Consider the following 16554-nt stretch of genomic DNA (forward strand, 5'->3'; position numbering starts at 1 on the left):
CCACTTTTCGTTATCATCACAAGTCATAGTTTTTCGTAAAGATTAAACAAAATGTTATCAATCGTTATGCTATGTACAAAGGATAAATCTCTGCCGACAGGATGAATCTCTGCCATTCAGTTAACTGAAAGGTGACTGAAAGGTAACTGAAATGTGACTGAAAAGCATAGCTGTGGCATTCAGTCACATTTCCAGACCATTCAGTTAACATTCAGTTGACTGAATTTCAGAGATTCATTCTGTGGTAAACGAAAAACAAAACAATACAAAGCATGACATGTTAAAGCATTTTTCAAGTGAAGAAACCTTAAAAAACATCGGTACGTGTTGAATATCTTGTTTAACATACACGAGAAAATATGATATTAGTAGGATATATTAACGAGGCCGAGTACAGACACGTTTTCGGGAAGCGATTCATTTGTATTGTGACATCACTTTTTTGCTTGGTTGACGTCATGGCGTGGTAGTTTCAACTGCAGATATTCAGCGAAATTTGTTGAAAATAGCTCGTTTGATGCGTAAAATTGAAATTATAATGAGGAATAAACATAAGTGTCTCAAAGTATAAGCTATATTTGGAGTTTGGTCGAAAACGTGAAGAGGGTCTAGCAAGCCTATAGCCCTCTGTCACGTTTTCTTAACCCGCCTAAATATAGCTTAATTCATATATTTCAAGACAGTTACCATGTATTTTATATTAATGACCCTTAATATGTGATGTTATATTTTATTTATTACCTAAATATATCTGAATGTTTTAAAAATACTATAAAAATCATCATTTCCGTCTTTGTCAAATAAAAAATAGCCATTATCTGACAAATCTTGGAAATTGGGCATACAAAAACAACTATGATTAGACCCCTGGAACAAACCATGAGGTAAAAAGGGTTTTTCCATGTGACCATTTGATGCCTTTTAGGAATACGTTTAATATGTAGAACAGAAAAAGAAATCCCTAGGTCAGAAGTTTAAAAAATGTGCAAAATTGATATATTTCAAGCAAATGCCCATAGGGTCTTATGTTAAAAATTAACAAACTTTGAGATGACCTCTTAGACAAACGATGTGGTAAATGCCTTTTTTAATCTTAAAATGCTAATTGTATCAGTAGAAATTCATATCAAAAATTTCATTCAAAAATCTTGGGCAAAACAAATTAGACCCTGCCTCGTTTAGAGGTAATTATAGGTAAACAAATGTTAGTACTCTTTACGTTATGCATTACGTGTTCATATAAACTGTAGTTTTAAGCCATTACATAGTTTGCTGTTATATGTACTGCCACATTAAGAGACCGACGATTATCTGAGATTAGCAGTTATGTACATGTAACTTGAAATACTTTCCACATTTATACCTTTATCAGGTTCATTATCATTTCGATACCAACCCATTGTTATTACCTTGCCACTGTCTTATATCAAAATCAAAATAATTAAATAATTGATATTTAATAGTCCTTGTTGTGTTTGAAAGAGCATTGAAGCCATTCATAATTGTCACTACATTCCCCCTGATTTATCTAGGAACACCTGTAGTGGTAAAAAGATTGTCACGATAGCCGTCGGATCTACACTCCAATAAGATTGGAGCGGGCAACACTAGCAACTACGGCGTCATGGGTACTCAAGGATTTGAATGCAATAAATTATGCTCCCTTAATCAGCCTGTACATTAAAAAAGGAGGAACCATCTTTCGTCATAAAATGAGAAAGAAGGTTACATGGAGAGCCCCAGGGCATGTTACAGATAATCACATGCGTATGTTAGGGTGATGAAAGGAACAGTATCAAAGGACCAGACTTTACTGATGCCGTCAGTTATACACCGCCTCAAGCGAGTACTAGTACTAACAAACCTTTAGTAATTCTGTTGTAATTCTTATGTTTTTCATTATTTTTTCTTCTCTTTTTTTCCAGGGACAACATTTTTATGTCTTAAACTTTAACTTTTATCTCTTTATATGCTTTTTATAGTACCTATAAAAAAGCCAATTAACTCCCTAAACAATTTTGGAGTATTCCACCCTACATGTAATACAATAGGTTGTATACACTGTCCCCCACACCAGTTTTTCGGCAATGGCATTCTATAAGATTGATTTCATTAACTGGTAATATCTGTATATAGATGACATGTTTATATTTAAATATCACAATTAAATGATGCATTGATTGCTATAAACGCCCAAAGAAGTTCAGTTATCAGAAGATCTTTGCAAACGTTAGAGATTTAAGATTAGAATTAAAAATCTGTGGCCACGCATAGTCAGGGATTTTCAGGGAGGTTGAATGTCCATATTATAAAACTGAAATTCACTACTACACGTAAAAAGTGTGCAACTTCCGTACGAGAATCGTTCCGTGTAAACAGAGTAGCAATTTGTGTGTTCCGTTAAAAGTTTGGTACAAAGAATACAGTGTTGCGAGAAAAGAGTGCAAGCACCGTGTAAACTTTTTAATAGATTCTACTCGGAATCTTTTTCAAAATTTATAATTTGAAAATGCACCCGAGTTTTACATTTTTCAGAACGGTTTGTGATTGACAAAACACTACTACATGTATACTAATAAAAGAACTAGTAAAACAATATATTGATCTTTAAATCAACCCGCTATTTTTTTTCAACAAATAAAAAAATAAAAACGGTTGTAAACGGTTAATGTGTAGATAGTTTTTCTACATTTCCGACCATGTTAATATATATTCAAGTTCATCATGCATCAAAAAAATTACATGCAGTAAACAAGATAGGACTTTCAAAAATAATAGAGAGAGAGAAAGAGAGAGAGAGAGAGAGAGAGAGAGAGAGAGAGAGAATACCGTTTCTAAAAACATGAATTCACTCTGGTACATATATCGATTATACATTACTGATCAGACCAAACCTAACAGAAAGTAAACCCCAACTAAACCCTGGGTTTACTTTCTGGGTTTACCCTGGGTCTACTAAAGTGGATCCAGAGTAAACCCAGAGTAAACCCCAAGTAAACTCTGAGTGGACACAGAAAGTAAACCCCGATCAGAAGTATACGCTGAAAGCAAACCCTACATGTGCATTCGGAATACAAGGGGCAGGAATTACAGGCAGTAGAATGATAAGATAAAATACAGGTCACACATCAGTGCATATAGTTGACTCCAAAAGCAATTCTCGAGTAAACCCAAAGTAAACCCCGAGTAAACCCCAAGTAAACCCCGAGTGAACCCAAATTTTCAAAAAGTAAACCCAAGGTAGACCCAGAAAGTAAACCCGTGGTTTAGTTAGGGTTTACTCTGGTGTTAGGTTGGGTCTGATCGGTACTGTATTTTTAATACTTGAAAAATTTAAAACAAGACAGATTACCTGTACTTTTTTGGTTGGTAACACCACTTTTTAAAAATCTTTCCTTTGTATACAATTGAACCTATGCAATAAATGTTATAGATAGTTGTTCTATTTTTAAGGAATACGTGTAACACAGCTGGTGCGATGACTTTACCCTGAAAAATGTAAGAGAGAACAAAAATAACATGATGATGTTAAAATTGTATCATTGTCATAATTAGATATACATTGTATAAATTGGGTCGGTTTTAGTGCATATTTTCACAAGAAAATTCACGCGCAAACTTCTCTAAATGGGTCGATTCCTTTGTCGAGAATGAAGTAATTGTACCAAACATTCGGGGTTTTTTTTTGGTCACCGAGACGAAGTCCGGGGGAGCTCATGCTTATTCTTATGCTATACCGTCGGCGTCGGTGTCGGCATCTGGACCTGGTTAAAGTTTTTGTTGCACATCCTGTATTTAAGTTATTACTTGCCCTATCGTCACTAAACTTGCATGGATGATGAATCTGGACCTACTTATGAACTTGAAAGACTTGGATGCTAAATTTGGGCCATGATTTTCAGATGCTGGAGGAGGTTAAGGTTTTTTGGTGCGTCTTATGACACTAATAAAAAAAGTTTTTGGAGCAGGTGCCCTCTGCTGATTATAGTTATTCCTGGTTCTAAATTCACTAAACTTGCATGAATGATGCCCTGACAGTTGAATGCTGAATCTGAGCCATAGGTTTTAGATATTGAGAGAGGTTAAGGTTTTTGAATGCTGAATCTGAGCCGTAGGTTTTGGATGTTGAAAGAGGTTTAGGTTTTAAGAGCTGGTTAAAGTTTTTGGAACATGTGCCCTCTGATGATTATATCTTAATTATTACTTTCCTAACTTCACCAAACTTGCATGATGTGTCTTATGATACTGATGCACCTGACGGGCTTGAATGCTGAAAAAGAGCCATCCGTTTGGATGCTGAAACAGGTAAAGGTTTTTAGAGCTAGTTAAAACTTTGGAGCAGGTGTCCTCTGATGATTATTTTTTAGTTATTACTTGTCCTATCTTCGCTTAACTGGAATGAATGATGTGTCTTTCTCTTATGACACTCATGCATCTGACAGGCTTGAATGCTGAATATTGGCCAATGGTTTCGGATGCTGGATGAGGTTTAGTTCTTTAGAACTGGTCACATGTTTCATTGATAATAGAACTATATCAAACTTGTATAGCTGATATCGATTTGACTATGATATATCGCCCTCGGGCTGATATTGGAGTCCAAGGTTGATATGGGATGTTATACGGGTTTTGCCATGTGTTATTCTCTTGATATCAAACAATGTTATATCATATGTCATGTTTCCCATATCACCTGTCATCCGAAATAGTAAGTGTTACACAAAGTCGAACAAATAGACCTAAAACGACAGAAATTCCATCCACAATTGAAATACTTTACTTCAATAGTGGTTGTAATAAAATGCATCCTTAACAACTATTGAAATAGTTTATTTCAATAGAGGTCGTAATGAAATACTTCCCCAACCACTATTGAAAAAATTTGTTTCTATTGTGATTAACGAAAGTGTTACACACAAACAGAATAGACGGAAAACGGTCCGATGTTTGGTCAAACCCAATTTATATAACCCACAAATTTAAATATCCCTCACTCTGATTAGAAGTAAACGACAATATTTATTTTTATTATAGTTGCGTTTTGAATTGGTTTGAATTGGTTTGAAAATATTTAATTGTATATAAAATGAAGAAGAGGTTTGAATAAAGCTCTGAAACTTATAAGGTATTTTTACACTAGTGCTAATAATTAGCAATTTTTTTAAAACAAGATTTATTTATAGAAAGAGAAAGGTAAATATATATATAAATATATATATATATATATATATATATATATATATATATATATATATATATATATATATATATGTGTGTGTGTGTGTGTGTGTGTGTGTGTGTGTGTGTGTGTGTGTGTGTGTGTGTGTGTAAACCTTCAGCCCCTACCTCGAAACAATTATAGAGTTATTGCTCCTATCGTACAAAAAAATGCTTGTAATCGCTTTTTCTCATAAACCGTTAGGTGAAGAGACTTGAAAATTTTACTAATGTATTCAGTATTCTTAAAGGTTCTTCAGTTTATCAAACCAAAAGGGCCTGAGTAATCATTTTAGCAGTTATCGCCCCTGAAAATTTCTTAAGTTTGTTAAAAAAAAACTTACAACTTTTGAACGTTACATCGAAGGGTCATCAAATCCCTTTAAACTACATGTTGACCTACTAGTCAATGTGACATAAAGGTCAAAAGTCAAGGTCAAACCAAAAAAGTCCCATGTTTAAGTTTTTGATGTTTTTTTATAAAGTTACACAGAGGATATATTTTATTATTTATAATGCAACAAAACATGAAACATAATGAGGTGGAAAGTTCTCTAATTGTTCGAGAACATTTAGTCTACTAGTAATACATTTGGAATTGTTCGTTAGATAAAGTGTTTCTTGCATTTAAAAAAAAGTTGTTTGGAAAACTGATAGACAACCTCTTTCTTTCTAAATGTGTTTCAAAAATGATCACAAAGTAATGTGTATAAAGAACTTCATTCCTAACTACGATTGAAGAAAACAAAAACCAAAAAACTAAATGTAAAACTAATGTAAAATGACTCTTGTAATAAATGGATCCCAAACCACTATTATAATAATAAGTTCAATAGTAGTTGTATTTCAAATATATTTGCAAAATGATTCTTTTATTGAAATACATCCCCAACCACTATTGATATAATTTATTTCAATAGTGATTTTTTTTCAATAGTGGTTGCAAAGGGATTCTTCAAATGAAATACATTCCCAACCACTATTGAAATAATTTATTTCAATAGTGGTTTTATTTCAATAGTGGTTGCAAAGAGATTCTTCTAATGAAATACATTCCCAACCACTATTGAGATAATTTATTTCAACAGTGGTTTTATTTCAATAGTGGTTGAAACATACCTATGTTTTTCTACTCGTTTTGTTATCTCATGTGCTTTAGTCCATACCTTGTAAAACGTGGGGTATTTTGCACCGTCTTAAAGCATAACGATACTGTTCTAAAGTAACCTTACACTGTTTTGATATAATCCCCAAATTACACGTTTATATATTTAGTCATGAAACACTGAACAAAAGTAAAATTTGGTGGTTTATGTAAGCAGTACAATATCAAAAAGCAATTATACCACTTCAATTAATACACAGGTGAACCAATAAATGACATTTATCAATAAATCAATTTGTTTTCCAAATAACATTTAATGAATTTCGCGTCTTAAAGCTTCATTTTACGCGTTAATTTATAAAAAACTAAAAGACCACGTGTTTTGTGAAATTACTATTTTATCTTTCATAAAAAAATTACCGTTATCAAAATACAAAATGTTCACATATAATAACCTAGGATATATATTTAATATGAGTAGCAAAGACATTGCAGGAAGTACATTGCAATTATATTGTCAATTAATTATTCATAAACTAAAATAAAAATACATATACAGGAAGATACATGTTGCTTTAACATGAATTAGTCCTCTTTACTATGATGGCAATGGTTACGAATACGACGATGAAGACGGCAAAGATAGGTACGACGAGAACCCTGAAATAAAAAACAAAACAGAATCATGCATTCATCTCGTAGTGCAAGATCATTCTGGTATTCAGGTTAGCAATACTAGTGTGCAAAGGACTATATGTACGATAGCAATCTTTCTGGCTTAGAATTTAAATATCAATTAAAACTAGAGCGAATTTATCGTTGAACAAGCCCATTTACTGGCTTTTTTTTCTTGTTTTTTTTACAAATATTCGAGTGCAAAAAATGCATTTTACAAGAATTGTCATTGCATTATTTGTCTCTGATTTTTAACCTCCATCACCAGCCCTGATTTGTTTAGTAAGATGGTTAGTGTATATGTGTATCTGCATTCAAACCTTCCATACTCCATTTTCGAAAATACGTAAAATACGTAAACTATTCTTGCAAGTACATGCACAGCTTCTTTACAAATCAGGTATATAAACCTAGATAATGTTTTTCTTATACTGGAGTACTTTTGTCATTTCAACGAGTTCTTTATTTAAAAAAATCTATTGACAAACTATCGTCAACAAAATTGGCCCGGTGATCGGTTAAAAGATAGTAACCCCGTGATACAGAAGTGGTATTTTTTAGGAACTTTAATAAGTCGTTTTTATATAACAAATAGTACAGTTACAATACAGTTTAAAATATTTACCAAAATACTCGCTAAAAGAGCATTGGTTAAACTTACGCAATGCTTATGCAAGTTGCTCCTGAACATATATGTCCGGCTCCACAACAAGTTGCAGTGTCTGCATTACAACAATAATAGAAACTACGACAATACAATTTAATTCCATTCTGACTGCCGCATTCTTTTCTAACTTCATCTTGAATCAACTCATCACAAAAGTCGCCACATTCTTCCCCCACTGCATCTAAACGCAAAGCAAATATCCAAAATAACAATGTAAACACCCTCTTTGCCTTATTCAACATCAGAAAGCTGTCCTTAAGACAGTGATATTTCTGTAAAAAAAACACCGTTTATAAAACATAAAAAGTCGTGTATATTAACAAACATAATCTTCTTTTCTTTGTTTTTTTTTTGTATTGCACAAACCTGGATGATAAGCAATTAGTCTTTTAAGGCGTTTTTAAATACATTTGATAAGGATTGGATAAACGGTTGTCCAACCGTGTCACTGACACAAGCTGTTTCATTATATAAATACACTATAGCAATGAGGGTTTGAAAAACAAAATTTTACTTACCACTTGATCTGAGTACTAAGAAAAAGATTCCGATGACGATAAACATCCTTCGACGAAATTTTCTTATTTTGCTATTTTTCAATTAAATTAGTATAGCAAAAACCGCTCGATGGTCTGTTTGTTTATTTGTTTTTTGGGGGTTTGTTTTACTGAAAAAAAGAAACAATCTTAAGCACAGATACACCTTCGTTCTTTAAATAATTATTTAAACTTTCAAGCGTACATGTATTGTTTGTAATGATAAGAACCAAGGGATATACTAGTATTGCGAATGAGAAAAGAAAAATGACGAGTATTGGTTTCTGTCTTTACAAAAGAATATAAATTTTCGTTATATTTCTTGATTTAAGGCCATACACAGAAAAAAACCCTTCGATTTTAGTTGTGATAATGAATTGTGATGGAAAAAATAGTGACACAGTCGTTTTCTGAGCAATATGAGTTATGGACACTTTTCTCTCTTTATTCTCTTAATTTTTTTTAGTTTACTTTCTATAATGCTATAAATGTACTTTATTTGTTTACAATCAGAGACATATTAGCAACTATCAAAAGTATTGCGTGAAGCGATTTCAAAGTTCGCAAACCCTTTGACTATTTGCGACAAAAAATATACTTCGCCTTAGACTTTTCCAGAGAAAAAAAACAGGAAGCGTGACGTTGAAGATTAATAATAAAATTGCAAGACAAATTTGATAGGTTCAATATGGTAATTCGAAAAATAAAGACATATGTACAATAGAAACTAACAAAACATACTTTGATTTAAAAAAAAGATTCTTTTCTGGGAAATCCATTTTCCCTATAGGTCAATTCTTTTGTTATTCGCTGTAAAATTCAGTTTAAAATTTTAAAAATTCATGCAAATGATGTAATGTATAGGTAATCAGTTTTCATTATTTTACAAAATGAATATAGCGTAAATAATGTCAATAACTTAATATAAAGTATTTTATTAACAACAATTATTCATTTATAAGGAATATGAAATTATCATTTAAATATTACGAAGTCATAATTAGGGTTGTGAAATAATCGGACATTGATCATGCCTTAAACATGTATCGTAATGCTTAACTCTTCACATGCACAAACCACACTAAAGCAGATCGTGTATAGTGACAACGTTTACGTGAATTCAAAATAATTTTTTTTTTACGTAGAAACTGATCAACAAACGATGATACGATGTTATTTTCTTGGATTAACTTTCACTTGTCTTATCCTCTGTGTTGGATGTAGTGCAGCCGGGGTTAACATTGATCTAATTGTCAATATGCACTCTGTATCAACGACACACGTTTTCAAGGCAGCCCTAACTGTGCAATTAACTACATTATAATCATTAAAACAATCTTAAACACATTTTATCATTAATTCATAAATGCTCACTGTATAGAGTTAAGTTTGTTTCTCGTCATTAGATAATATCTTATTATTATAATTTAAAATAATTTTGGCCTCACACACTTTTGAACTTTTTAGTTAAATTCAAACAATTCAAAATGAAAAAAATGCCTTTTATGTCACTAAATATATAATAAGAATTTTTGAAAATTATGATTATGAATAATCATTTCAGCAACATGAATCCAGCTGAATGTACAATTAATATTATTAGACGGAATGATGTAGTTGTCATCGAGTTATCGTAAATCCTTTTTTCGATTCACATAAATATTTTGGGATGCACATATTGAATAAAAATACTCTAAAAATGTTGTTTATAATATAATTCATAGAATAAGATGGCTTATATAAATTTACTATGATTTCCACTTTCACTTAAGATATAAAAATATGTTCACGTGAGCATGTTGAGTATATAATCAGATAATCTGTTGTTTATTGTTCATTGTTCACTCTGTGTTTCTCAATTCATTGCAGACATTTTTATATGTTTAACACACTAAGTGTACCTTAGTGTGTTTATCCTTTTCAGTTAAGGAATCCACAGTTCAGTTAATGGGTGTGACCACCCTTATGTTTAGATAAGAATTTAACTATCCTTAAAAAGGATCTAATGAATTACAACATTGCCATTCAAAATGAATTTGAAGACTTTATACAATTTGTGCGGAAGAAAAATCTATTCACATTTCAATGAAAAAGAACTTTAAAGTAATCAATTAAAAATCGATTGCAAGTTATAAAATAATTGATTACAATCGGCTACAGGACAAATGAGCGAAATCGATTTCATTTTTAAGTAATCGTGCCTATGCCTGATTATTTGTAAGGTATACGAAGGTTGTTCCGTGCGGTCAGCCGACGTGGTTTCTCTGTAGTTTTACAGTAATTTGCTTGCCTTAAGTAATACCTCTTCAATATGTTCTGCTTAATTAAAAACGACTTTAAAAGACGCACAGAAATGACTTACACAATACCCCCAAAAATAATTTATATTTACGAGCTCAATTCCGAGATTCGACCGAGCGTAGTTTTGGCGGCCTTTGAAAAGTAAAATTTTAGTTTAATTTTATATAAACATATTAAACAACTCTTGTTTGCTTTTGAATTTTATGACGAACATTTAGATATAAAAAAGGAATAGTTACTGTCAAAAATGCATCTGTCCATTGATGTTTTTGACAGCCTTTGTGTTTGTGTAGATATAATTAAAAAAAAGGAAGACTTACCTTCAAGACTGACTGGCTGGTATATGTACTTCAAAATAATTGCCTAAAATCTCCGCGTAACACGCAACGTTTTGGTTTTAAACTATCTGCAAACATTATGAATAGGTATATATATATATATATATATATATATATATATATATATATATATATATATATATATATATATATATATATATATATATATATATATATATATTATAACGGATGGAGCATTAAATGTACCCATATGACGCGCATTACAAACGATATCGACAATCTTACACCCATGGTATCCAAAATCATGGCCTGAAAAAAAATCGGCCCGGGGGTAAAGTATAATACGCAACACCTTTTTGATCTAATTTTGGCTAAAAAAAATTGTGCATTTATTTATAATAAGAATTTGTTTAAATCAATAGGAACTACTGGAAAATTAATCGATAATTGAGCTGTTATTGAGTTAATTATCCCGCATAAGGCCGATCGATAAGTGGGCGAATTACGAATTACGGGAAATAACTCTTACTAATTATTAGCAGCTTTTCATTGTGGCCGGTTTAGAGAATTGACAAGATTGCACAACATTTTTCAAACATACAAGATATCTGTGAGCCAATGCTCACTAGTGATACCCCCGCTCTGATGTGAATATGCAAAATAAGCAAAGTCGACATTTAACAGAAAACTGGCATCCAATTGGTACAGAAATATATCCCACAATATGGCATGCCTAAACAAATAGTGTGTTAAAATTTCAAGCATCTGCGAGATGTAGCTGCTGAGAAATCTTTGATGAAAATTTGTTTGAAAATTTTGGCTAAAATAAACAAAGTACTCATTTAACAGGAAGTTGACGTCCGATTGCTACAAAAATATATTCCACGATATGGCATGCCTTAACAAACACTGTGTAAAATTTCAAGCATCTGCGATAAATAGCTGCTGAGAAATCTTTGACGAAAATTTGTTAGAAAATTTTGGCTAAAAAATAAGCAAAGTCGTCATTTAACAGGAAGTTGACGTCCGATTGATACAAAAATATATCCCACAATATGGCATGCTAAAACAAATAGTGTGTTAAAATTTTAACCATCTGCGATAAATAGTTGCTGAGAAATCTTTGACGGAAATTTGTTTGAAAATTTTGGCTTTAAATAAACAAAGTCCACATTAAACAGGAAGTTGATGTCCGATTGGTACAAAAATACATCCCACGATATAGCATGCTAATACAAATACTGTGTAAAATTTTCAAGCATCTGCAATAAACAGTTGCTGAGAATTCTTTGACAAAAATTTGTTTGAAAATTTTTGCTAAAAATAAACAAAGTCGTCATTTAACAGGAAGTTGACGTCTGATTGGTACAAAAATATATCCAACGATATGGCATGCCCATACAAATACTGTGTAAAATTTCAAGCATCTGCGATAAACAGTTGCTGAGAAATCTTTGACGAAAATTTGTTTGAAAATGTTGGTCAAAAAATAAGCAAAGTCGTCTTTTAACAGGAAGTTGACGTCCCATTGGTACAAAAATATATCCCACGATATGACATGACTTTACAAACACTGTGTAAAAATTTCAAGCATCTGCGATAAATAGTTGCTGAGATAAATGCGACAGAAATTTTTGTTACGGACGGACAGACAGACAGAAGGACGGACGGACAGACAGACAGACACACAAGGGTAAAACAGTATACCCCCTCTCCTTCGGAGCGGGGGTATAAAAATGATAGGGAAATGTCAAGGGACTGACAAATGTCGTCGGATTGGACAACATGCCGGAATGCACAACATCCGTATTCAACAAGTTTTACTGTATGTATTATATAAATATTGACTGGGGTTGATGAAAACATTGATTATATTAGCCCCCGAGAGACGAAATATTGCCTGACGCGAAGCGAAGGCTGATATATTCATCCCAAGGGGCTAATACAATCAATGTAACCCTAAACCCCAATCAATATTTGTTTTGTTATATGAAGAAACAAACCAGAATTTAAGAAAGGATTTGAAAACAGATCGCCGTAATTTTCTCAGCTCAGCACAGATATCACTTATTCAGTTTTGCACAGTTTCTTTCCAAAATATCGTTGGCATTAAACGGTTACTGTTGATGTTCCGCCGCCCGTAGGAATTCAGTAACAAATGTTCAGCCTAATTTTACCCCCACCCCCAGTAATCCTTATATCCCTTTTGATAGCAAACCGCGATCGGCTGTGTAAAGTTAGCAACATATATCACCGAACTGCAGCTGTCTGTACCTATTAATCAAGCTGGATGGTCATGCGTCTTATTTTTGTCAACAGCCTGTAGAATCTTATAGAGTTTCAAGCAGTCAAAATCAGTGCCATTATCTAGGTCAATTTTGTTGTCTTTTTTTTGCCTATAACCATGCATATTTTTTTTCTATTACAAATTACAACAATAATGTTTCAAGTTTTATCTTTTAAATGACTAAAACGGGATTCTTTCATTTAAATCACTGATGTAAGAATCAATGTCAAAGTAGAACAGCACAGCAGTAGACATATCTTTGATATTTAGAAATATGAACAGAAGGCATGACTGATGTGCACTTTACATATCTCTGTTACCCAGGGAAGATAAGATAACTCTTATTGATAGCTTGAGTAAAATTCCCTCCGATCAATATGATCATGACATGTTGAGTAGATTAGAACACTGCCAGAAGACACATGATCGGAATGCAGTTTAAACAGTACCAAAATAAAGACTTTATTAAATACAGATACCCCAAATTTTGATGAGTGTAATTAGGTTATCATAAGTATGATACAGTCATGGATATTTTGTTATATGAGCAAGTGTTATAAGGTAAGCAGGTACACATACATATGGCTCGAACGGCGTTTCCGTTGTCAGTGTGTACTGTGTACAAAAAATGGCAACGGTTTATCGCTACCCCTGGTATTATGAGAAATAAATTTGGCAAATATAAAAAAACAAATGGCCTAAAATACTTGAAACGTACTGATTTATTCCTTTGCTTCGTTGTTGTCTTTGAATATAACGTAGACTTAAAACTGAATAAGTTGAGTTGGTTTGCAGTACATAACAAATATATTTATTTTATGCAGAAAAATTACATGTTATAAACATGAACTCATTACCGATTGCATTAGTGTATCAAACCTACTAAACACTGCATGGTAAAGATGCACTTTTTGTTGTTTAAACGTTCAATAGTGATCTTTTTTAAATGTCATCTGCTACATTGTATTTTGACACGACAGCTTCAAAGAGGGACTCTATTACAAAGTATAAACATTTGTTTTCTCTTAGTAAACATACTCACTACGTCTTGATATAAAGATTTAGCATTATTTTCATTTAGAAAGCCATAATATTTGTAATTATTAAATTTGGGGTTGGCTTAACCCACCCTTGTAAGAATTCTCAGATTAGCAAAGACAAAAAGTCGGGTTAAAAGCTGAGGAATTTACTTCTTTTCTGTAAAATAATATGCCAGAATGTTTTAAAACTTTTTGAAACTTTTAAGCGCAAAAATCGAAATTGGTACAGAGACTAGAGATGTACGATAACGTCAAAATAACAATTTTTTTGTGACAATTCTAGAAACTTGACAGTTTTATATTGTTATATAAATCTGTGAAATGACTTAAAATATATAAAAGAAGAAAAAAAAATAAAAATCTTCTGGCATAAGGTTTCAAAATAAAATCGAATGGTAAGGTAATTTTATTCATGCAAAAGGTGTGGGTTATCATTTGCAAAATAGAGGTTGGTTGTTCTTACGATCGAGAATTGAACACATATATTGGCATTTTTTAGTGTCTGTACCTGTGTTAACACTACGCCTGAGTTCAGAATTTTCAATTTGTTTGAAGTTTTCAGGGTTATTTTACAGGTTTTCCTGAAACGTAAATGTTTAATATAGAGATATTGGATATATCTGTTTAGTATTCAAATTCTTAGATGTGCAAATATGTAATTCTTAACATAATATTGAGTTGCATTCTGGGGTAACTGTTGGCAAAAGCACTAAACATTGTATATTTCTTTAAAGGGAATTCAATATATATTGTAGTTCTTAATTGTGACGACATTTCTAAGCCGTACCAACGAAGTCATTGTATTAAAAAACTACTAAACATATTAATTTAATCTTATAAGATTGAAAAAATCCACTTTACCCTTGAATTTTTTGTGCAAAATGACGTCACAATTGTAAAACGTGCAAGTATCCCTTTTTTACAACTATTTTTGTACACGTATGCATTAAAAAGCCATTGATGTTCATACAACATTACACAAATTTAGAATTCAATGCAGATTTCAACTTGTTTTTGGTTCCGTTAAGTCATTTATTTGAATATTTTTCTTTCTATTCAGTAAACCAAAATATTACTTGATTCAAGAATTGCTTTTAATTCTCGACAACGAAGATCTGTCAGTATGTTGCTATGTATCGGAAATCATAGGACCGATAGTGTTAAAATTAAATCTACAAAAAAATCTAATTAAAAAATTGATACTAATTGATTTTATCATTTTAGATCATCACAGTCTTTCAGCAAATAAATAAATGGTTATAAAGAAATGGAAACTATAATAACAAAACTTTTTTTTCGTATTTTAGACACCATAAGCTATGCTAGATATGCAAAATTGTTATTTACCTTTTCTTTTCTTTTCTGAAACGTTTTTCTTTCTTTTGAATTGAAAAATCTAACTCCACTATATACACACCAACTATTTGATCAGAAATAACATCTAATGCAACTACCTGGAACATTGACTGCGTTATACAAAGCATGTGTATGAACTACCTGCTGGTTCGGACATGTTCTTTATATGTTCAATAGAACAATAACATTATGTTTATTTTTCTTTTCAACTCGTTCTAAAATTTAAAGGTTTAGTAATATTTATGAGCCCATAAATCAGCAAATTCTTTCATATTTGCAAAATCTAATGAAATGAGTACAAGAAATTCGGTAAAATATTATGAGCTTAACATACCTAGGTACAACTTTTTATTGACCTTATTAACAGAAACTGTTTTCTGTTTCATCGTTTGTGATCTAAGAATTTTTTTTCAAAAATTGTTTTGTAAATTTTATGTTTATTATAGCAATTCATTTTCAATTCATTTCCTTATATTGTGTTTGTTTTTTGCTGACCGAATCTAAACTTCAAATATATTCAAAATAGAACGTATGTACATGAATAACCTAATAATACACGACAGTTTACCGCACATGTTATGACATGTTATCAATAACACAATTTATCAAACAAAATTCAGTAATGTTTGGACTTAAAACACAATAACTTACACACAACATATGCAAATACATATAATTAAAGGCATAATCACGGTATAAGAAAGCTGACATTTGGTTGGTTTTTTGATGGCTTAATCTAATAAAGGTATCCCCCCTCTTTACCCACCAACACCATCGTTAATGCTATATATATTTCAAAGTCTGTGCATAAAACTACTAAAAACCAACTTATGATATATTCTTCATGTGCATGACGTGTAATGTTTGTCTTTACATGTTTGACTTTATGTCTTTATGACTTTAGGTGGAATTGACATATTGTTCTCGTCTTTTTACACATTTTAACGTACTGTCAAAATGACTTTTGTTTTCGTATGTTGAAGGCTTTTTGACTTTCGGTCGATAAAACCTATTGATGTTTTTTTATTTTATCAGGGTACTTTCGTTGACTTATGGTCCAAAAGACTTATT

At 31.8% G+C, this 16554-nt stretch overlaps 1 protein-coding gene across 2 annotated transcripts in view; it reads right to left on the minus strand.

Annotated features, from left to right (window-relative positions):
• Positions 1-15609, minus strand: part of LOC128182878 (phenylalanine-4-hydroxylase-like) — a 43025-nt gene extending 27416 nt beyond the window's left edge. For both annotated transcript variants that reach the window (XM_052851644.1, XM_052851643.1), the window contains exon 1: positions 15475-15609. The gene's annotated coding sequence lies outside the window, so the exon portion shown is untranslated. The remainder of the gene's footprint in view (positions 1-15474) is intronic.
• Between the last annotated feature and the right edge of the window lie 945 nt (positions 15610-16554).

Source organism: Crassostrea angulata, chromosome 5 (genome assembly GCF_025612915.1).
Source record: "Crassostrea angulata isolate pt1a10 chromosome 5, ASM2561291v2, whole genome shotgun sequence".
NCBI classification, from domain to species: domain Eukaryota; kingdom Metazoa; phylum Mollusca; class Bivalvia; order Ostreida; family Ostreidae; genus Magallana; species Magallana angulata.